General features: G+C 40.8%; 1 long non-coding RNA gene across 1 annotated transcript in view; it reads right to left on the minus strand.

Annotated features, from left to right (window-relative positions):
• Nucleotides 1–3,052: 3,052 nt before the first annotated feature.
• LOC138737600 (uncharacterized) overlaps nucleotides 3,053–22,466 on the minus strand; it is a 288,792-nt gene continuing 269,378 nt past the window's right edge. Inside the window, exons 3-4 of the long non-coding RNA XR_011341053.1 lie at nucleotides 7,235–7,389; nucleotides 3,053–3,362 (exon numbers count right to left, since the gene is read on the minus strand). This is a non-coding gene — a long non-coding RNA (uncharacterized lncRNA). The remainder of the gene's footprint in view (nucleotides 3,363–7,234; nucleotides 7,390–22,466) is intronic.

A 22,466-nucleotide genomic window follows, 5' to 3' on the forward strand; every position in this document is an offset into this window, starting at 1 on the left:
ACCTTCACCATTGACTGAGTCAAGCCAGCACACCTAGACCTGGAACACCCTCTGACTGTGCCATACCCATGCCAAGGTTGGCCACCCAAATGGACTAAAGAGGTGTTGACTGTGGACTCCACGCCTCCTAACGCTGTTTGGGGGGTGGGGGGGTGTCTTGTGGTGGCTTGCCTACAACAGATGAACTGGCTCATGAGGTTGTAACTGATCTGACCATGAGAGCTCTGGGTGCAGGGCAAGCCCACAGTCTGGCAGCTGAGGTCATAAAGGCCCCGGGAGTCACAAGTGTCATCGGGTTCCGAGGGATTTAAGCGCAAGCCAGAGTTCTAGTAAAGTTAATTGGTACAACCCACTTTTGAATCTCTGTGGTTCTTTCACTCGCTGCGTGCCTAGTGTGACTACAACATATCTTTATAAACAGTGTATATGTGGGAAAAACCCAGACCATTACAATCTGTGCCCATTATTCCAAATGGAAAAATCCCCTCAAAAACCCCATGTCAGTAAGTCAAGTCAATCAGTCCAAAAACCACAGTCCACAGAATTCAATCTCAAAGCTCAATGTTCAAATTCGGTTCTTTAACTGAATAACTAAAGGACATTAGAGATAGAAATGACTGATGTTATGTTGCCTTAAGCATATGAATCCTTTTTCAAGGCTTCCTTCAATGACTTCCTTCAGTTCTCAAATTGTGGTTTTTAATCCTTTATTAACTGATGAGGCATGTTCCTTTCACACAGCTCTCCAGTCGGTCTCCACCAACTGCTTGGTCCATACACGATTCCTCCTCGATCTCCCTGGTTTGTACTGCCCATGGTGTAGTATTTACCACAACGAATCTCATGAACGAGTCAGCTTCCATCTCAAGCGTTGAGTGATTTATCCCATCGTCTTTCAGCAACCTTGATAATGAATTGGCAATATTGTTTTTCCCTGCTATGTAAATCACCCTGTTGGTGTTTACATCAGGTACCACATGAATGGCAATCTCTTCAATCTGAGGTGCCTGCAAGCTCACACCAAGACACAAGAGCAACTTGTCCGTGAACTACTCTTTGCAGATAATGCCGCTTTAGTTGCCCATTCAGAGCCAGCTCTCCAGCGCATGACGTCCTGTTTTGCGGAAACTGCCAAAATGTTTGGCCTGGAAGTCAGCCTGAAGAAAACTGAGGTCCTCCATCAGCCAGCTCCCCACCATGACCACCAGCCCCCCCATATCTCCATCGGGCACACAGAACTGAAAACGGTCAACCAGTTTACCCACCTCAGCTGCACCATTTCATCTGAAGCAAGGATCGACAAAGAGATAGACAACTGACTCGCCAGGCAAATAGCGCCTTTAGAAGACTACACAAAAGAGTCTAGAAAAACAACCACCTGAAGAAACTCAAAGATCAGCGTGTACAGAGCCGTTGTCATACCCACGCTCCTGTTCGGCTCCAAATCATGGGTCCTCTACCGGCATCACCTACGGCTCCTAGAACGCTTCCATCAGTGCTGTCTCCGCTCTATCCTCAACATTCATTGGAATGACTTCATCACCAACATCGAAGTACTCGAGCTGGCAGAGTCCACAAGCATCGAATCCATGCTGCTGAAAACCCAACTGCGCTGGGTGGGTCACATCTCCAGAATGGAGGACCATCACCTTCCCCAGATCATGTTAGATGGCGAGTTCTCCACTGGCCACTGAGACAGAGGTGCACCAAAGAGGTACAAGGACTGCCTAAAGAAATCTCTTGGTGCCTGCCACATTGACCACCGCCAGTGGGCTGATATCGCTTCCAAACGTGCATCTTGGCGCCTCACAGTTCGGCAGGCAGCAACCTCCTTTGAAGAAGACCGCAGAGCCCACCTCACTGACAAAAGACAAAGGAGGAAAAACCCAACACCCAACCCCAATCAACCAATTTTCCCTTGCAAATGCTGCAACCATGCCTGCCTGTCCCGCATCAAACTTGTCAGTCATCAACGAGCCTGAAGCAGATGTGGACATACCCCTTCATAAATCTTCTGATGGCATATGAATCGAACTCCTTGTACCAAGCCACCCAGCGAGAACTAATTATGCTTGCTTCTCCATTCGGGTTGAATGGAGACAAAACTTTAATTCCTGTGGCTTCAATTCCTGCAAATGCCATACTTTATCTTGTGTAGCTCAATAACAAGAATTTCATTTCATCCTCATTGCCAATGTTGAATCCTGAGATCAAATAAAGTCATCACTCTGAGGTGGAGTTCAAATATGCTTAGTGTTTATTCCACCATTATTGTTATTTACTCCCTTGAGGTCCTGTGCAACATTCCAGCCATTACAATTGATAATCAATCTATATTATCCTGCAAGGCATTATAGTTGATAACCAAACTATTATTTATCACTATGACAAGAAGCTACTGGTACAGTCAGCATGGATGCAAGTCAGCCATACACATACAGAGATGGTAACCTATAATACTATTGCGGTATCACCACACAACCACAGGCAGAACATCTGCCCTCGACATTACAAGATTCATCAGCACCGCCATTGTTCAATCAACAGTGTCAACTCTACCTCTCAGCCAACAACTTGACAGCAAAACCAATGAATTGTGAGTGGAAATGGGTCTCTTGACCCCTTGATGTCAAATCCTCATTCAATCAGATCATTATTGATCAATTGGTAACTTCATCTCTGTGTTCCCCCTCCTTGTGATGATCTTTCACCCATTTGTTTTGCAAGAATCTATCAAAATATGGAATCTGCTTCCACTAGGCATGAACAAAAGAGTTCTGAAAATTCAGATCCCTCAGAAAATTAATACACCTCTTAAATGCCTGTTGTCTTATCTTGAGCCAGCAATTTCGAAATTCTAGGTTTTTCACCAAGAGAATGTGCCCACATTGCCGAAATCCCCAAGGATCTTGTTTGTTTCACTTAGTCAGCATCCAAAAAGAGGACATTTTGTTTTAATTATGTTCATTTAAGATTTAATTGTCAACAAGGCAATATTTTATCATTTCATTTACTTTGATATATCTTTGTGCTTTGGATCCATGTTGATGTATTTTTAAGTATTCAGGTTTTTATGACCAAATTTCTAGAGTTCTGGAATGCAACCAAAGTTTTTTTTATCATGAAACTAATGAGAAATGCTTTCTCAATTTATTCTGCCTAATGAAAGGTTTACCAAGAACATAACCCCTACATAAATTGAAGGATACTGGCATTGTGCAAACCACAAATGTTGCATTCAAATCATCAACTTTCCACAGCTCATATTACACATCACCTCCATCTTTTTCATCATCAGTGAAGTGGATTCAATGCAGAATGAGACAATGTTCCGAACACATGGGAATCCCATTGATAGATTGCTGTGGGGAAAAAGCACAGGGCAATTTTTTTCAACAATGCAAGTAAATGGAAACATTTGTGGCAAATCTGCAGATGCTGGGGTCGAGTGCATTACAAAACAATGCTGGAGGAAGTCAGCAATTCACGCAGCATCCAGAGGAAGTAAAAGGCAGGCAACAAAGTACTCAGGCCCGAAATGTTGATTCCCTTTTACTTCCTACGGATGTCGCACGACCTGCTGACTTTCTCCAACACTTTTGTTTCTGGCAAATTTCAGTGGTGTGTCAGTACTAACATTCTTGTATGAACTTTTACGGATGGTGCAGAGTACAGGAGGAGAATTCCACTGTTTTTCAATTGAGAGCGAGATCAGACAAAGTAATTTGCCACCTCCAACATTCCTCTTGCTATTATAGCTGAGCAAGATTGGTAACATTTCTTTAGTTGATGATAATGGATGTTTTTTTTTTAAAAATCAAACTGTTCAGTGACAAAACCTTTACTTTATAATTAAACTTGTTCTGCTGATCCAAATGCTTATTTATAGCTTGTAATGAAAGCAATATACAGTAATGGTACAACTTTACAGAGTTGAATTCTTCCCCCCTTTTCTTCAGGCATTGTGCCTTCTCACTCAACTGAGTGTAAGCAGACATTTTCAATGCTTTCATCCAAATATTTATCCTAGCATTTGAGGCACATGAGGGCTCCAAGGATTGATCCTCATAATACTCCATCACTGCCGACCTTCCAATTAGAGCTATTACCATTGATTGTCATTCTTCCTTTTCGGTCATTTAAACAATTTATTATTTGATTTTGCGCATAGTCCATTGGCTTGAAAGCTTTCAATTTTGGCACAATTCTTTTCAAGAGGTACACTATGAAAGTCTCTCTGCTACAAGTTTCCTTCCTTTATCTCATTGTTTTGTGATTAAAATAGGAATAAAATGTGCGAAGTCTTGCTTTATACAAGTTATGTGTGTATCTCAATAAAGTTAATGAAAAAGTTTGGCAGCAAACAAAGGAGGATTTTCTGAGGGGTGATGTGATGGCAAACCTAACTGATTTTTTTGCATCAGTCTTCACTGGGAAGACATTAGTAGTGTGCAAATGCCCAAGGTTTGAGGAAAGGGAAGTGAGTGTGGTTACTATTTCAAGGGAGAAGGTGCTCAGAAAGTTGAATGGTCTAAGGGTAGATAAGTCTTCTGGACCATATGGATTGCACCCTCAGGTTCTGAAAGACCAGAAGAAATGCTCACACTAGCCATCCAAGACTCTCACATTCATGAAACAATATTTATTTATTTGTATATATTGTGATAGAAAATAGATATGTTTTTGATAGAATTGGGAAAGCTATTGTTGGTGTAGATCAGATACAAACACTTTAAAACAGATTTTATTTAAAATACTGGAGCCTCAGAGCCTTTGCAAAAGCTTTGGAGATTGCCCAAGAGACTTCACTAAAGGATTGTTGTTTACAAAAAGAGAACGGATGAAAGAACTTGTCGGAGTCGCCTTCTGTCTGGAGGGGAACTTGCTGGTCATGTGGTTTTGCAAGCAGAGAGAGTCAAACAAACTTTCTCAGAGAGAGAGAGAGAGAGAGAGAGAGAGAGAAAGACACAGAGATCAGTTCTACAGTGTTAAAGTCAGAAACAGCAGCTGGGACTGGAACAGGACAAGCTGGAAAGCTTGTGGAAAACCCCATTTGGAAGACGAATTGTAAATTCTTAGTTCAGCCTGGTCAAAGCCCTTGTGGTTCATGCAAGAGGAGAGGACTGGCTGTCTAATGTTTCACTTGGAATAAGTGAAACAAAAAGGCACTCTGTGGTGACCTGAAAGAAAGAGACTATCATCTGGAGAACCCTGAAGGTGGCAAGTTTCGTCAGCAAGACACTGAAGTGGCTGATTATGAAGGAATCAGTTGTAGATGTCCTAGAACAAAATATCTCTCTGAAAACTGACAAGAACCTTCTTGAATGGTAACCATTTACCTTTCAAGCACCAAAGCCTGGTGAACTTCATAAATGTTAAATTCTGTACACAGTATAAGAATTGCCTTGGAGGAATGAGAAGTGAGATTGGATTGTGAATCAAAGAACTTTTCTGAACTTACACACAGATTACATATGCTTAGAATACAACCAAAGCTTAGAATTAGAATCGGGTTGTTAAGTTAAGTCAATAGTGATAAGTTAAAGTGTGATTCTGTTTTCATGTTTAAAGATAATTAAAAGCAACTTTTGTTTAAGAAGCCATTTGTCTTGGTCTATATTTATTGCTGCTGGGCTTTGGGGTCCTCTGGGCTCATAACAATATGAATAATTGTCCTGCATTTGTATTGTTTATCTGTATGTGTGTTACGTCTGGTTGTGTGTCTGTGTGTTTTGTTTTTGTTTCAAGGACTGGAAAACAATAAATGGTTTTTCTTGAAAGAAAGAATGTTAGGGATGGTGGAGGCAAGGGCAATGATCTTTCAGGAATCAATAGATAGGTCTTAATGTTTTTTTTTGCAAACTCTGATTATGAGGAGAGATGTCTTGTCGCAGGAAATGACTTTGGGACTGTCTTCAATGCCAATACACCTTTTCTTAAAATGAAGGGACAAAAATCTCTACATGGCCACCGATATTGCAAATGCTTTCACAGAGTTGGTATTAAAAATGGAATTGATAAGTAATTTGAATATAAAATCCTTGCCTCTATTATCATTGGTCTAAAACAGCAAAGGGGGAAATATCCAAAGGATGCAATCCAAACATTTATTTGTATCTTGCTGAAGAGGTCTGGACAGGCCAGACAGTAGATGCTGTGGAGACAGGTGATCATCACATTTTATCGTTTGCAAGGGCCAGGGCTCTAGCTTTGTAAGCATTGCAAATTATAATAATAAAGATAAGACTGGGGATGTGGCCTGGGAGCCAAGGTGGGGGGGGGGGGGGGGGAACCCAACAAGGTTTGGGAACCACTTGTTTAAAACTATATACCATCTCCTACTTAGCACTGAAAAAAAAAATCAGTCCATAATTGTTTGTTCAGAATGTTCTTGTTGTTCCTCTCAGAATACACTTCAGTTCCATATTGTTCTTCAATAACCTCAAATGTCAGATGACAGGCTTCAAGTTAAAAATCACATGATCAAACATGCATTTGATCATCAGACTGTGTTAAAAGGTCAGATCTCGGATTCTCAGACTCTGTAGATAATGTATGACCTACTGAGCATTTCCAACATCCATTAGATTTTGCTTTTAGTTTAGTTATTTTGGCGCATTGCCCTTTTTTTAAAAACTTACAAAAATGGGAATATTGCTTTTGAGAACCACTGCTCTAGACTCAATCAATCGTTACTGAAATATTTTGCTTGAGAAAAATTGTCACTGGCCCATTTCCTTTAGAGATATGACATTGTGCACAATTAGGTACAATTAAAATAGTCATTTTTCAAACTTTCTCTTTCCACCCACATACCACCTTCAGCAATCCCTTACTAATCACAGAGCACCTCTGCCATAGGGAATATTTCAAGTAGTACGTGAGTGGTGAAAAAAGGTTGAAAACCACTGTTCTAAAGTATGGTCTAGCCAGGTATTTTTCAAGCTGCAACATGACCTTATGGCTCTTGAATCCAATCCCCTGAATAATAATCATACATTTCTTCACCAAATGCTCAATTTGTGCAACAACCTTGAGGGATGTATGGACCGAGAACCCAAGATTCCTCCATTCTTCCACATTGCTGTGAATCGTGCCATTAATTGTGTACTCCACCAAGTCTGATTTTCCAAAGTTTACTACTTAACACTTTTCCAGATTAAACTCCATCTGCCATTTCCCTGCCCAACTCTGCATCCTGTCTGTATCCCTATGATGTAAATTGGATCCTTACCTTGGGAATCTTCTCCCTTCTATGTTGGTCTGTTTCCAAATTCTGCCATTGCAAGCACTATGAGAGATATTTCACAAGATGCTGAGCTACATGAAAATTCTCACATGGTGAAAGATTTCCTTACTGGTGTCAATTCTTTTGTAGATGTCTCAGTGCTTGGAATTGAAGGTGACATGAAAAGATGAAACAGAAAGAATCAGAAATCATTGTTAATATCAGAAAGCATAATGCAATGGTGACCATATCCAATAATTGTAAGATAATTAGTACTATAACTTCCAGTGTAATTCCAGCAGATGGTGGGGCTGGTATGTGGGTTCTGAGGTAAAGAAAAAAATTCAATTTTATCAAGGATAGTAAACATTTTGAATTGTCTCCTTCAGTGGGTCACGAACATTTAGTTGCAACGTACATTCAGGGCTGAGAATGATAAACTTGCTCAAATATAAAATGGAGAAATGTGCTAATAAAGGGCCCAGCCCCAAAATGGTTGCTATCCCTTACTTCCTTTGCATGCTGCATGGCTTGCTGAGCTTCTCCAGCACATTTGTATATGGCCATCAACCCCAGCATCTACAGACTTTCATGTTTAACTCCATGGTGAGCAGGGTATTTAAGTACAAGTAAATAAACACAATCTGGAATTGCAGAATTAAATGTAAAGCAATTCCACTAAACACAAACCAGTGGACCAGTAAAATGTGATGATTCCCACATGTCCTTCAGAGAAGGAATCTGTCATTCATATGGTGTGGAAATGAAAGGAACCACTGGGGATGAACAAAGGGCAAGGGAGACAGATGGAAACTCCATCGGCGAGCGCAGAGGACTTTCTTCAGGTTGTGCATTCCTGGAGAAGTGGAAGCCAATTCAACAAGTTTGTGAAAATCAAAGACATTGCAGATGCTGGAAATTTCAAACAAAATAGCTTGCAGTTCCGATGAAAAGTTGATGACCTGAAACATTAGCTCTGTTTCTCTTCCCATGGTCTGACCTGCTGAGCATCTTTTGTTTTAAATTTTCAGCATCTGCAGTTTATTTGTTGATTTTCACTGACTCAGTCTAGTTTCTCTCCAGCTTCAAACCCACCACCTTAATTGGATCTCAACTGCCTCTTTAAATCAAGGGCAACTTTCAATGAATGACAAGGCTGGTTAGTTCCTGTGACATCCCTCAGAACAATCTCTGATGCAACAGCACAGGAACATTGACTTGGATTTTTTCTTCAGATTTGTGGAATTGCTTTGGAACCATCAGCCTTGAAGCGAACAACTGACCTTCAGGAAAAGCAAAGTACCACCAATTGAAGACAAAGATTCAGGTAATGCTTCTCCATGCTGACCAAATTGCCTACCTTGGTTCATCATTCTGCCCATATCCCTCTATACTTTTCCTATCCATGTCCCTGACTTGTTCATTAAAAAAAATATTTACACTGAAAGGAGCAAACATAATCTGCGTGTACAAGTCACAGACATGACAAAAAAAAATTGACTGATAAATCCAATATAGAGATTTTATATCATTGGTTTTTGAGAAGCTGTAGTTATTAACTTTGTTTAATTTTTACTCATGCTATTGTATACATGAATTGATGTTAAAAAAAAGTGTGTGTGTGTGTGTGTGTGTGTGTGTGTGTGTGTGTGTTTAAAACATGAATCATTTTCTAACTACAATAAAAAATAATGGCAAGGATATAAAACTGCCAGAGACGAGTCCTGATTTAATCAGCTTAATTTATCTTCAGCAGCATTTAGCTGGCTCCACATGACTGTGGGACATCCTGAAAAGTGTTTTTTTTTCTCCCCTCATCTCGATAAGATATATGATCAGAAATGAATCACATTATTCAAATGACAAAGCACTGTGAGATGAGCATCTCCTTATTTTCCCAGAGAATACAAAGAGCTCGATCCCAAGGAGACAAATTAAATTATTTTCTTTTGTCCAGCAAATCCAATGCTTCTTTGGTTGGTTAGGCAAACTGTCTCTCAGTCAGTAGACCCATCACCCAACAGGCAAGAGAAACCTGTGCCTGTGGTGAAGCCCAGATAATTGGTTGAAATAAGAGAAATGAGAGCAATAAATATATGGAACAACAAAGTTACTTGAGAATTTAAAGTCTCCCCAGGTTCTGATAGGTGACATATGGTTTCACATGAAAAGCAGTATGATAACCACATTAATATATTTCTGAGTATTTTTAGGAAATAAATATTTTGACAGATAGAAAACCAATTAAGGACCTTAAGAACTGACATTTGGAAGAGTGAAAAGAAAAAAAAATGTACTTGTATAGCACATTTCGTGACCACAGGGTTTGGAAAAAATCTTTACAGCTAGTGAAATATTTTGAACTGCAGTCTGCGTTGAACTGTTGAAAGTATGGCAGCTCATTTGCACGCAGCAGACCCCCACAAACATGACAACTAGGCAATCTGCTCTTAGTGATATTATTTCAGGGACATTTGCTGGCTTGGACACCGAAAATCACTTCCTTGGTCTTCAAGGTTCTGCTGAGTTTTTTTTTTAAAACATACACTTGTGGTGGGGAATAGGCCTTCAGTTCAACAATACATCAATGGTGTTGGAGATGGTGCAGCACTCCTGAGGTGCAATAATGAAGCTTAAGCCTAGACATTGTATTCTTGGCATGAGAAAAACACTTGATTTGTGATACAAATGCTAGAGTGTCACTTCATATATCTAAAGCATTCTTATTAATGATCCTCAAGATTCATTTCAGCTGGACAACTCACCAATGGGCAGTCCATTCTCTGTACTGTGTTCATGCATACATTTTGTCAGAGAGCAGGGAACTGAAAAGATTTAGGGAATGAAGCATCACTTTCCTAAATAACACAGAGGAAGCTGGAGGGACTGAACAGTGTCTGGCAGCATCCAATGGAGAGAAATGGTCAGTCAATGTTTTGGGTGGGTACCCTTTCTCAAGATGCTGAGTCCCACTAGCCTGTCAATATTAGCTCAAGATCCAGCATCTGCAGTTCTTGTTTCCCCAAGTCATGCATAATGGCCCTTCCATTAGTCCTGCAATTTGTCAACAAAACCTTACCAAGGAAATTCTTATAACCAGCTCCCTACTAAACTATATTGTATCTCAACACAAACTTTTGTTTGCTTTATCAGTCTCAATTATCAGACGAAAACTGACTGAAACAAAATACACTTCCTCCCATAATTCTGTTCTGTGTTCAGGTTGCTCTGAAGCACCACTTTTCATCCTTACACTACTGCCACAGCCAATACTATTTTTCATTCACATTTATGATCTCTTTCTGTACTCAGGTCATTTAACTACACTATTGGAGCAAGCAGTGGCTTGTGGGAGAGTGAGGGTGTGATTTAAAAAGGGGAGCTGGCAGGGCCTGCTCAGACTTTTGGCAGACTTTCAATTGTTGCTGAATTCAGCTCTTGGCATGGGCTTGTATAAAGATGATAGGCATACAACCAGATTGGCCATTGTGTGAGGGTGTTAGGATTTGTTCAAAAAGCTTTAGTGAGAAGAAGCAGAGGCAAGCTTAGTTTATGGTGAGTTTTTATCTTTTATTCTTTGACAAAGTAGAATAGTCAGAATAGCAGTTGGGCAAGTGGGGACTCATCTTGTGAGATGTGGGAATTTTGCCAGATAGCTACATCTCCTTACAGGTTGCATTAGGAAACTGGAGCTGCAGTGGGATGATCTTCAGTTCAATCAGAAGAATGAGGAGTTCGTGGATAGGAGTTACAGGGAGACAGTCACATTGAAGCTGCAGGTGCCGGGTCGCTGGGTGACTGTCCAGTGAGGAAAAGGAAAAGTGAGTGGGCAGCTAGTGCAGAGCTCCCCTGTGGGCATTCATCTCAATAATAAGTGGACCACTTGAAATACTGATGGTGAGGGGAGGGAGGGGTGGTGGGTGGAAGGAACAACCAACCAGGAGAAAGCAGAGCTGACTGGATCTCTGTCACTGACCCTAGCCTGGTAGTTCAAAAGGGGAGAAAAAACAGGAGAGTGATTCAGTTGTTAGAGGAGTAGGCAGGAGATTCTATTGACATGAAAGAGACTCCCAGGTTATTTTTTCCCTCCAAAGTGCCAGACTCATCCCGAATCAGTTCCAAAACATTCTAAAAAGGGAGGATGAGCAGCTAGAGGTCATGGTACATATTGATACCAAATACAAAGGGAAGATAACAAATGAAGTCCTGAAGAGGGAATATACAATAGATTTTAGATTTATTGTCAGAGTATATACATGACACCACATACATCTCTGAGATTAGAGAACGAGGTATGAAGTTATAAGATATGACCTCCAGTGTGATAATCTTGGAATTGCTTCCTGTGCCACACGCCAGTGAGGATAAACATTGGATCATATAGCAGATGAATGCATGGCTGAAAAATTGGTGCAGAGGGCAGATTTCAGAATGATTGGAATCTCTTGTTGAGAAGATACGATCCATATATTAAAAAAATGATGCATTACACCTGAACTTGAGGTGGACCAATATCTTGGTGGGCAGGTTTGCTCAAGCTTTTGGGGAGGGGTTGAACTAGTTTGTCAGGTGATGAAAACCAGTGAATAGGGCATGATATCCATCTGGTGATAGGTATATACTGCTCTGTGCATGTGGCTGGCCTGGCCACTGATGACTTGATCGCCTGTAAAGTGGAATCAAATTCTTCCAAAGAGGAAACATGGAATGGAAGATGTAGAATCCCTGTGGGTAAAGTTAAGAAACTGCAAGTATAAAAAGATCCTGTTGGGAGGTGTTAGATCTGCTTTGTTCATGAATGAGTGAGACAAACACCAGACTGAGTCGAAATCAGGGTTCTTTGTTCTTTATTACCGGATTGTAACACTTGCGACTAACAATGTTAGTCGGAGAATGCATTCTGCCGTTATCAGCAAAATGGTGATTTTTTATACCCTTGGATACATACTTAGAACATCATCATATCATTACTTGTCCAATGACTAAAACTGTTGCTATCCTTTCCCTGCTAGCTTCCTGCCTCTCAATCCATCAATGTCTCTCTTATCTTGTAAGTACAAGGATGCATTCACATCTTGTTACAGCCCCGCACAGGGTAACTCCTTACACATTCCCATCTCATGATGTTTTACCTTACAGAGGAGGTGTACAGATTTCAATGGGAGATGGAATAGCCATGCAAAAAGGGCAATGTTCTGATAGTCATGCAGGATTTCAACATCCAGGTTGATTGATAAAATCAGTTTGGTGCAGGGTCCCAAAAGAAAGAATTTATAAAAAGCCTGTAGGATGGCTTTTTCAAACTTGTGGCTGAGCCAATATGCAATTCTGGATTGGATGTTGTGCAATGAACCAGATTTGATCAGAGAGTTCAAGTTAAAGGAACTCTTTGGACGCTGTAACATGATTTGATCAAATTTACCCTGCAGTTTGAGAGGAATAATCTAAAACCAGATGTATCTGTGTACAAGAGGAATAAAGGTGATTATGGAAGCGTGAGTGAGGAACTGGCTAAAGTTGATTAGAAAAAGACACTAACCAGAATGACTGTGTTGCAGCATGGTGGGTGTTTCTGATGTTAACTCACGGGCCAGGACAATTTCAACCAAAGGAAATTGTTCTAGAGAGGATGAGGCAACTATGATTGACAAGGGAAGTCAAAGACAGTATGGAAGTTAAAGGGAGGGTGTACAATAGAGCAACAATGAGTGGGAAGATGGAGGATTGAAATGCTTATAAAATCCCAACAGAAGGTAATTAAAATGCAAAAAGGAGAGAAAAGATGAATGGAAAGAAAAATTAGCCAGTAATATAAAAGAGGGCATGAAAAGTTTTTTTTTAGGATATAAGAGTAAAGGAGAGGCAAGGGTGGACATTTGACAGCTGGAAAACAATACTGGGGAGATAATCTTAAACGCGTCTGCAAGTAGTTGATGATCCTTTCACTGATTTACAATTTTGCAGCTCAGAAACAGGCCTTTCAGTCCAACTTGTTCATGCTGACCAATTTATCGCACCAGGCTTCTCCCATCAGCTGGCATTTGGACTATAACCCTCAGAAATCTTTCCTACCCATGTACCTGTTGAAATGCCTTTAACTGTTTCAATTGTACCTGCCTCTGCAACTTCCACATGTCTACCACTCTCTGTTTAAACAGTATCCCCCAGGTCCCTTTTAAATCTTTCCCCTCTCATCTTAAATCTGTGTTCTCTGGTTTTAGATTTTCCTTTCTTGGGAAAAATCCTATAACTATTTACCTTCTTTATGCCCTTCATTATTTTTTGAACCTTGATAAGGTCCCTTCTTTGCCTCATGTGGTCCAGGGAGAAAAGTCCAAACCCATCCAATATCTCCATATAACAGAAGCCCACCATTCATGGCCACATTCTCAGGAATTTTTTCTGGACCCTTTCCAGCTTAATACTATTTTTCATTCACATTTATGATCTCTTCTGTACTCAGGTCATTTAACTACACTATTGGAGCAAGCAGTGGCTTGTGGGAGAGTGAGGGTGTGATTTAAAAAGGGGAGCTGGCAGGGCCTGCTCAGACTTTTGGCAGACTTTCAATTGTTGCTGAATTCAGCTCTTGGCATGGGCTTGTATAAAGATGATAGGCATACAACCAGATTGGCCATTGTGTGAGGGTGTTAGGATTTGTTCAAAAAGCTTTAGTGAGAAGAAGCAGAGGCAAGCTTAGTTTATGGTGAGTTTTTATCTTTTATTCTTTGACAAAGTAGAATAGTCAGAATAGCAGTTGGGCAAGTGGGGACTCAGCTGGGTGACTAGGACTGCACACAATACTGCAAATGTAGTCTCACCAACATCTGTGAGTACAAGTGTGGAGCTGCTTTGGTCATTCAGAGAAGGTTATCTTGAGCACAGCTATGGTCTAAAACTTTATTGCATGTCATAGAGTTTAATAAGTGGAAGAATTTTATTTTCAGTGTGGTGGAAGGACTTGTGAATTGGATGCAAGTTCTCCAGATGCATGAAGCACATTCACAGTAACTGTTGGGTATTTGTAGCAAGATCAAACAGCATGCAGTGAATAGTTTGAGCTCTGCCCTCAGCACTAGCCACTTCACAAAGTGGAGGTTTGCCTTGTTATTATTTAAAAGGGCTCAGACCTACCTGGGCCAAATCTCAGGGATTTGCTCTTAAGTTTTCCATGTTGATCAGTTGCACTGCTGATCCCAACACAAATATTCTCCTTGGACCAATTGGCACGATTGTCATCTAACTTCCCATCAGGAGACTGTCTGCGGCCACTGCATGTGAAGGTTCTGCAACCAAATGAGATTTTCAACATGCCTGAGGTACACTGTAATGCACTGACCATGAATGGGGACATATTGCCCTTAAAAGTGCACAATGGACAACTGATTTTCGAGGCCAGTGCATCACAGTGTACCTCAGGCAAGTTTGGGTGGCCTGTTTATTAAGCACTACAGGGACAGAACCCTCTTGCTTCAATGCAGGTTTTACGCATACCATTTGTGCAACTTGGATTGATGAAGTGCTGACTTTATAGTCCCTTTCACACTTGCGTCCCACTAAATTCGCCCTTCAGTGTCCTGGGATAGGAATGGGAGTTTGGGATTTCACACATGACCACTCATACCTGGGATACTGAACATTTTCACACTTGCAAGGAGCCACCCCTGGGGTTAGGACTGTTCTACTGGTGATGTCATGACACATCGAGCAATAGTGGACCTGCCCTAAATCCTGATCTATGTATTATGATCTTATATTTGAACAAAATTCATCATGCCTAATTATACATAATTAAACTTTATGTACAGCACAGTATGAACCCTTCAGCCCCTGTTGTTGTTGCGCTGACCTATAAATCTTTATAAGGGACTGTGGGAAAGTGCTAGCAATAAATAGCAATAGCAGACAATTTTTAAACTGGGTGGGAACGTTAGTAGCGCTATAGCGCACAATTTATATAGCAGAGGAAAGTTAGTAGCGCTATCGTATTCAATTCATAAATATGGTGGGGGTAAAAGCGATGGGGGATCTGCCCTCCCAGAATTCCATGTGGCAGAGAAAGGGCTGTGTGCCTGGCTGCAAGCATGGAGCATTCATGGAGGAGTTTCTCTGCTGCCCAGCATTCTGGGAAGTCAGGTCCGCCATTGCTTTCCCCCACCCCCCCCCCACAGTCTTTATAAATTGTGCACAGCAGTGCTTCGAATTTTCCCACGCTGTTTAAAAATTGACCACTATTGCTATTTATTTCTCCTCTTTCCTGCTGCAACTTTCCCACAGCAATGTTTATATCTTCATTTTAATCTTTTCTTCTTTCACATTCCTGCACTCACTAAAAAACTTGGGTCATTTCAATCCCACAATGCAAATACCCATTTCACACTTGCCTGATTGCAATGCCAGCATCTGTAGATGCCAGGGATTGTACTTGGGGTGTAAACCCTCAATCCTCAGTGTGAGATGATATCACCTGATGATGGCATCGAACTGATTTTGCTTTCACACTAGGCACTTTAAACACCGAATGGCAGTTAATTCCTGGGATCACTTGCAAGTGTGAAAGGGGCTTAGGTTTCATCTCTGTATTCGAAGGAAACTTCAAGCTCTATATCTAGATTTTCTTTCATTGTCTGATTTCACAAAACTTCCTTTGTTTTCCAAGTGCTTGTTTCATGAAGAAGCTCAAAAACTGGTTCAACCTTCATTTATTTGTCATGAATGTTTGAAAGATAAATGGAAAGAAAACCACCTCCTAAAATCATCAAATGCTGCATTTTTAAAAAAAATGAAGTTTCATCACGTTCAATTTAAATACGAAATCCTTAATTGGAAGTGAAGCTGATTATCGTACAATTGGAAACATTTAAACCGCTATATTTTGTCAGCTCACATGCAATTGAGCGAAGACTCCAAATCCAATCTCTCCATATTCCATGAATCTGACATTATTCACCATCATTTAAGAGACTCTTGCTGTCTTCAATGTTCCTGTAAAAACTAACAGAAAACTTTTCACTTCTCTCAAGGTCAGCATAATCATGTGCACCTCAGGTGACGAGTCAGAAGAAGGGAGATTTCCTATTCCTGCCTGATGTTACTGTTGCAATCACATCACCTCCTTTAATTTGCCAGATTGGGGCCTTTGGATCATGTCCTCTGACAGAGTGTGGACTACTGCAAAAAGATGGAACAAAAAGCTCCAGAAGTTTCACCTTAACAAATAGCAGAAATGAAAAGAAAAAAAGTGAATGTTTTGAATCTGAAATGGTAACCGGCTGCTCATTTATTCCATGAGAAACGCATTAAATTTTATTGGGTTTCTTGAGCCTTTTGTAAGAACTTGTATCAACAGGTAGATAATTGCAACTGAAGCACAATCCTCTCAGTGTTACAGACTCCAAAAACACTCAAAGACCTTGTCAGAAACTCCAGATTGTCGGATCAAATCCCGTTTTTTTCATGATGCCGAATCTAATCACTGTTTGTATATATTCATTTTCTGTCATGTTCATATCTCCAGTGAAGACAATGTCCACTGTCCTCCCATAAATATGCTTGAAAAGTAGTGGTGAGCCATGTTCTTGAAGAGGTGTGTTCTTTCTGATGTCCAGCCACCCTCCGACCACCTGGCCATGCAACAGGTGGTACTGGGTTACATGGTACCAGTCGCACTTAGACGAGTGACCTGACATGATAGCAGTCCCACTCAGATGAATGACCTGACATACCAGTCGCATTCAGATATGATAGAACGGGGGGATGAAAGGGGAAGGAGTGGCATTGCTAATCAGGGAAAATATCACAGCTGTGCTCAGGCAGGACAGACCAGAGGGCTTATCTACAGAGACAATATGGGTGAAATTGAGGAATGGAAAAGGTACGACCATACTCATGGAGTTGTGTTATAGACCACTTAATAGTCAGTGAGAATTGGAGGAGTAAATCTGTGGAGAGATAGCAGACAGCTGCAGGAAACATAAGGTTGTGATAGTAGGCGATTTTAACTTTCCACCTATTGATGGGATTTCCAGTCCATAAATGGGCTGGATGGCTTGGAGTTTGTCAAATATGTTCAGCAGAATTTTCTAAATCAATATATAGAAGTAACAACATGACTTTGTGTGTGGTAGGTTGTGTTTGCAACCAATCTGATAGAGATTTTAAGAGGTCACCTGGAAAGTTTATGAAGGAAAGGCTGTAGATTTTATGTACCTGGATGTTAGTAAGGCTTTTGACAATGTTTCACCAGGGAGATTAGTCAAGAAGTTTCACTCACTCGGTATTCAATTAACTGGATTTGACATTGGCTATACAGGGGAAGCCTGAGACCGATGGTGGATGATTGCTTCTCAGGGTGGAACCATGTGACCAGTGGTGTGCCTCAGGGATTGGTGCTGGGACTATTGTTTTTTGTCATCTATTTTAATGATCTGGATGATAATGTGATAAATTGGATCAACAAATTGGAGAGGGCACAAAGATTTTCAAAGCTTGCAAAGGGGTTTGGACCATTTGGAAAAGTGGTAGTGACATCACAGGTAGATAGAGTCTGATTCCAGATTAGAAGCATCATTTGTAGTACAAGAATATCACTTGTAGTAACTGTAATTTAAATATTATATCCATAATAAAGAAAACACAAGTTTTAACAGCAATATATTTGGCATCTACCTTCCTTTTATTCTAGTCTCCAACCATTCTCAATGATCCCCAACAGTCTTCTGGACAGACAGTCCAGCCCAATTTAGTCTGGTATTTCCAGGCAGCCATTGGAGGACCCAACAGGCAGTGGTCAGTTGTCTCTCTGGAGTTGGCAGTGCCAAAGTAAATGAAACATCGATATACACTGGTTTTACATGATTGATGGAAAATGAGTCAGCATTGCTATTCTGCAGGATCATAAAATATTTTGGATGTCATTCTTAAGAAGTAGGTGGGACCACAGATACTTCTGGACCAGAATCTACAAGAAATTGAGTACTCAAAAGATTCTCTTTCAGGAAAAAGGCTGTGGCTGATGTGTTCATGAGCAGCAGTTGTTTCTGCCGACAGTCCCGTCCAGCATGATTCCCATTAAGTTCGAAACAAGGAGAACTTTGTTGGTTGATAAAGCTCAGACCTGCTCAGTGAGTGCTGCCACTTGTTGCACAAGGTTAGTTTGTCTCTGTTGAATTGATATTGCAGCATGTTGCTCTACTTCTGTTTGTTGTTTGGAGGCAGTCACCAAAGCTCTAGCTGCATGGCTGAAGTTGAGTCCATAACAAGGTTGGCATGGATCAGCAATTAGTCCAGAGTGGACATCCAAAAGACACCTACCAAATATACTTGAATTTGTGGAGGCAAACAATGGAGAAATCTTTGCTTACATACGTCTTCATCAATAATGTCTTCACCAGCCAGCTTGCACTATTTTCTGAGCATCTGCCTGACTTTCTATCATTGAGATTGTCGTCAGCTCGCAAGGTGTGCAATACAAGACTCTTGGGATGACAGTTGTGTTCGCTCTAAAATAGCAGCCTTCAAGGATTAATCACCTGGATTAACCAGAACATCGTCCACCTCGCAAGCAATGTTCTCTGGGAGGCGTGCAATAAATAAACCAAGTTTAGTCTTCTGAATTGTAATATTAAACAGGGAGAATCACGCCATGATAATGGAGAACCAAGTGTGAGCATTGTTCATAAACATATGGGGAACTTTCAGTTTGACCTCCCCATTGGCTCCCGTAACCATTTTATCCTAACAGCTTTGCATTTCTACAAGAAGTTGCAAAGCACCAGGGTTCTTATCTAAATCTCTGCTCATAGATTTTGCTCAGGCTTTTGTTAATTATTGCTTTCCTTCTTTCAGTGACCCAAACACCATTACCAGGAACCAAGGGGCTCAGTTTGAGTCAACATTGTTTTGAGCTCTCATGGATCTTTTGGGCACCGCTCACCTTCATACTATGGCTTACCATCCACAAGCCAACGACCTCATGGAGTGTTTCCACCAAGAGTTGAAAGTTAAATTGATGGCAGGGAGGGGAGGCGTCTCTTTGGAGCATTTGCCCATGGTTCAACTTGGCATATGCATGGCTATAAAGAGGACTTTGGGGCGTTTTGCTGCAGAATTGGTGTATGGAACCACACTAACTTTATGTGGTGAATGTGTTGAGCCGTACTTTGGGACTCTGCAGTATGAACTGTCAAGTTATGTCCACTGTCTTAACATAACATAACAATTACAGCACGGAAACAGGCCATTAGGCCCTTCTAGTCCGCACCGAACACCCCTTTCTAGTCCCACCTCCCTGCACAATGCCCATAACCCTCCATCTTCTTCTCATCCATATACCTGTCCAACCTTTTCTTAAATAATACAATTGACTCCGCCGCCACTATTTCTCCCGGAAGATCATTCCACACGGCTACCACTCTCTGAGTAAAGAAGTTCCCCCTCATGTTACCTCTAAACCTCTGCCCCTTAATTCTTAACTCATGTCCTCTTGTTTTAATCTTTCCTCCTCTTAACGGAAATAGTCTATCCACATCCACTCTGTCTATCCCTTTCATAATCTTAAATACTTCTATCGGAAGCGAATGCAGCCAATAAGACCAACTGCCACCTGACATTTGTCAACCGCAGTTTATATACTAAATGATATGCCACACTACACATGGGTTCGTGTATCATGATGTGGTTCACTAACCACTCCAGCTGGTATACGATGGCACTTTCGAGATCGTGGAATGACATCGTAAATATTTTCTGATCCTATGGAATGGCAATGCTGAATCATTTTCCATTAATCATGTAAAACCAGAGTATATTCATGTTTCATTTACTTTGGCACTGCCAACACCAGAGAGACAACTGAACCCATGCATGTTGGGTCCTCTCATGCCTGCCTAGCAAAAATGGACTGAATTGGGCCAGACTCTCTGCCCAACAGGTCGTTTTATTGCAGGGCATATGCAGTCACTCGCCTCCTCACATGACTCGAAGGCTGAGGGAGGGGTTGTCATTAGCATGTACTTACCGGGCCTGGCTCCACAAATTATTCATAATTTGAATGATGCATAAGGGAAGAAATGTGTTTATGTCAGCTGGCTGCCATGGGTAATACGCATGGGTCAGAGCGAGAAGTTCTAATGACGCACGTGTGGGAGAGCCAATAGGTAGACAACAGGGTGATATGAGGGGTGTGTTGGGGATGAGAAGGGGAGATAATTGGGACTATTGAGGATGGTTGGAGAATAGAATAAAGGAAGGCAGATGCCAATTTTATTGCTGTTAAAACTCAATGTTATTTTAACTATGTATATAATATTTAATTTAGTCACTACAAGGGATGTAAAGAACAGTTTTGACATTTTGGCCTTCATAAATCAAAGTATTGAGTACAAGAGTTGGGATGATATGTTAAAGTTGTACAAGACATTGGTAAGAACAATTTTGGAGAATTTTGTGAAGTTTTGGTCACCCAACTACAAGAAGGATATCAAAAAGATAAGATTTACTAGGATGTTGGTGGACTTCAGGGAATGAGTTACAGGGTAAGGTATTTTCTCGGGAGCAATGAAGAATGAGGGTAGATTTGATGGAGGTATTTAAAATTATGAAGGAGATAGACAGAGTAAATGTAGGTCGGCTTTTTCCACTGAGGGTATGTGAGATACAAACTAGAGAACATGGGTTGAGGGTGAAAGGGGAAAGGTTTAGGGAGAACATAAGGCAGAACTTCTTCACACAGAGAGTGGTGGGAGTGTGGAACAAGCAGGCAGCTGAAGCAGTGAATCTGGGCTCAATTTTCACATTTAAGAAGAATTTGGCAAGTTCATGGATAAGAAGGGCATGGCGGGCTATGGGCTGGGTGCAGGTCAAAGGGACTAGGCAGAAAAAATAGTTCAGCAGACTAGAAGGGCCCAATTCCTTGTTTCTGTGCTGTAATGTTCTATGGTTCTAGGATTCAATGATTTGAGGCTCCTCACTAAGTTATGCATCTAACCTGCCAACTCTAACAATTTAACATTTTTGTTTCAGTCCATTTAAACTCCTTCAAATGGCAAATCCAGCATCCCAAGATCCAATTCGGTGGATCGTTGCTGCATCCCCTCTTTGCCAAGTATGTCCTTTCTTCAGCAAGGTGACTAAAACTTGACACATTACTCTGTCTCAAAGGGCCCTGTGAATTGCAATAAGATTTTCAATCTCCTGAAATTAAATTTCCCTGGAATCACTAACATACCATATTCCCTTTCGAAAGCTTCCTGACCCTGCTTGTTGGCCTTGAGTGAGCTGCATGCACAGATCACTTTACACATCCCAAATTTCTCATGATTAACGAACATTTTTTTTCCCCTATTGTACACCAAATTGGATAGCCTCATATTTTTCCACATTCTTTTGCACCTGCCACGTTCTTACTCACTGAACTTTCTACATCCCCTTAAAGTGTCTTTACATCCTCCTTCAAACACAAAATCCAGCTTTGTTCCCTTGACCAAACTGTTAATATGGATGATTTTGGTAGCCTTTGGTAGATTTCTCGGCAAAGATTAATTTCTTTATTCCCATTCTTCACCTTCCCTTCAGTAACCTTGCATGTCAGTATATTATTCCATTTTCATTCAAACTAACCTTATTGATGAACTTCCTAAGATTTTGGTAATATCTAAATACACCACACCCTCTAGATCCCTCTGACCTGTTCTATCAGTCACATCAAAAGCAGTCTAGTGGTTTTGTCAAACATGACTTCCTTTTCACAAATTCATGTGGACGCTTTACAAGATACTTTGTTATTACAGCCGACATTAGAGATTAGATTTTTCCTTCCACTGATGTTTAGATAATAGGTCAATAGTTTCTTCCTTTTCTATTTTCTTTCTGACTTAAATAATGAGCTCAATTCCTACCATCAATCCACCAAAACATTTACAGAATTTATAGGACATGATAATTTGATGGGAAGGTTGAGAAGATGATCAATTATATCTAAACTATCCTCCTTAGAAGGACTGCTAACAATTCACCTCTTTGACCAAACATTTGGATACCTGACTGGGGAAAGGCTTGAAACATGGACAATTGATTGTTCTTGTCAACAGTGTTGGGCAGATTATTGCAATGCAGACTTCTGACTGTATACATGTGTAGTGAATCATGTCTCTTTCTGTTAAATGTAAGCATATATTTGCAGATTTTAAACATGTGTTCAATTACCCAAGCAGTGAATGGCAGTAAGGAACTGGAGAAC

Source organism: Narcine bancroftii, chromosome 6, assembly GCF_036971445.1.
Source record: "Narcine bancroftii isolate sNarBan1 chromosome 6, sNarBan1.hap1, whole genome shotgun sequence".
In the NCBI taxonomy this organism is placed as follows: domain Eukaryota; kingdom Metazoa; phylum Chordata; class Chondrichthyes; order Torpediniformes; family Narcinidae; genus Narcine; species Narcine bancroftii.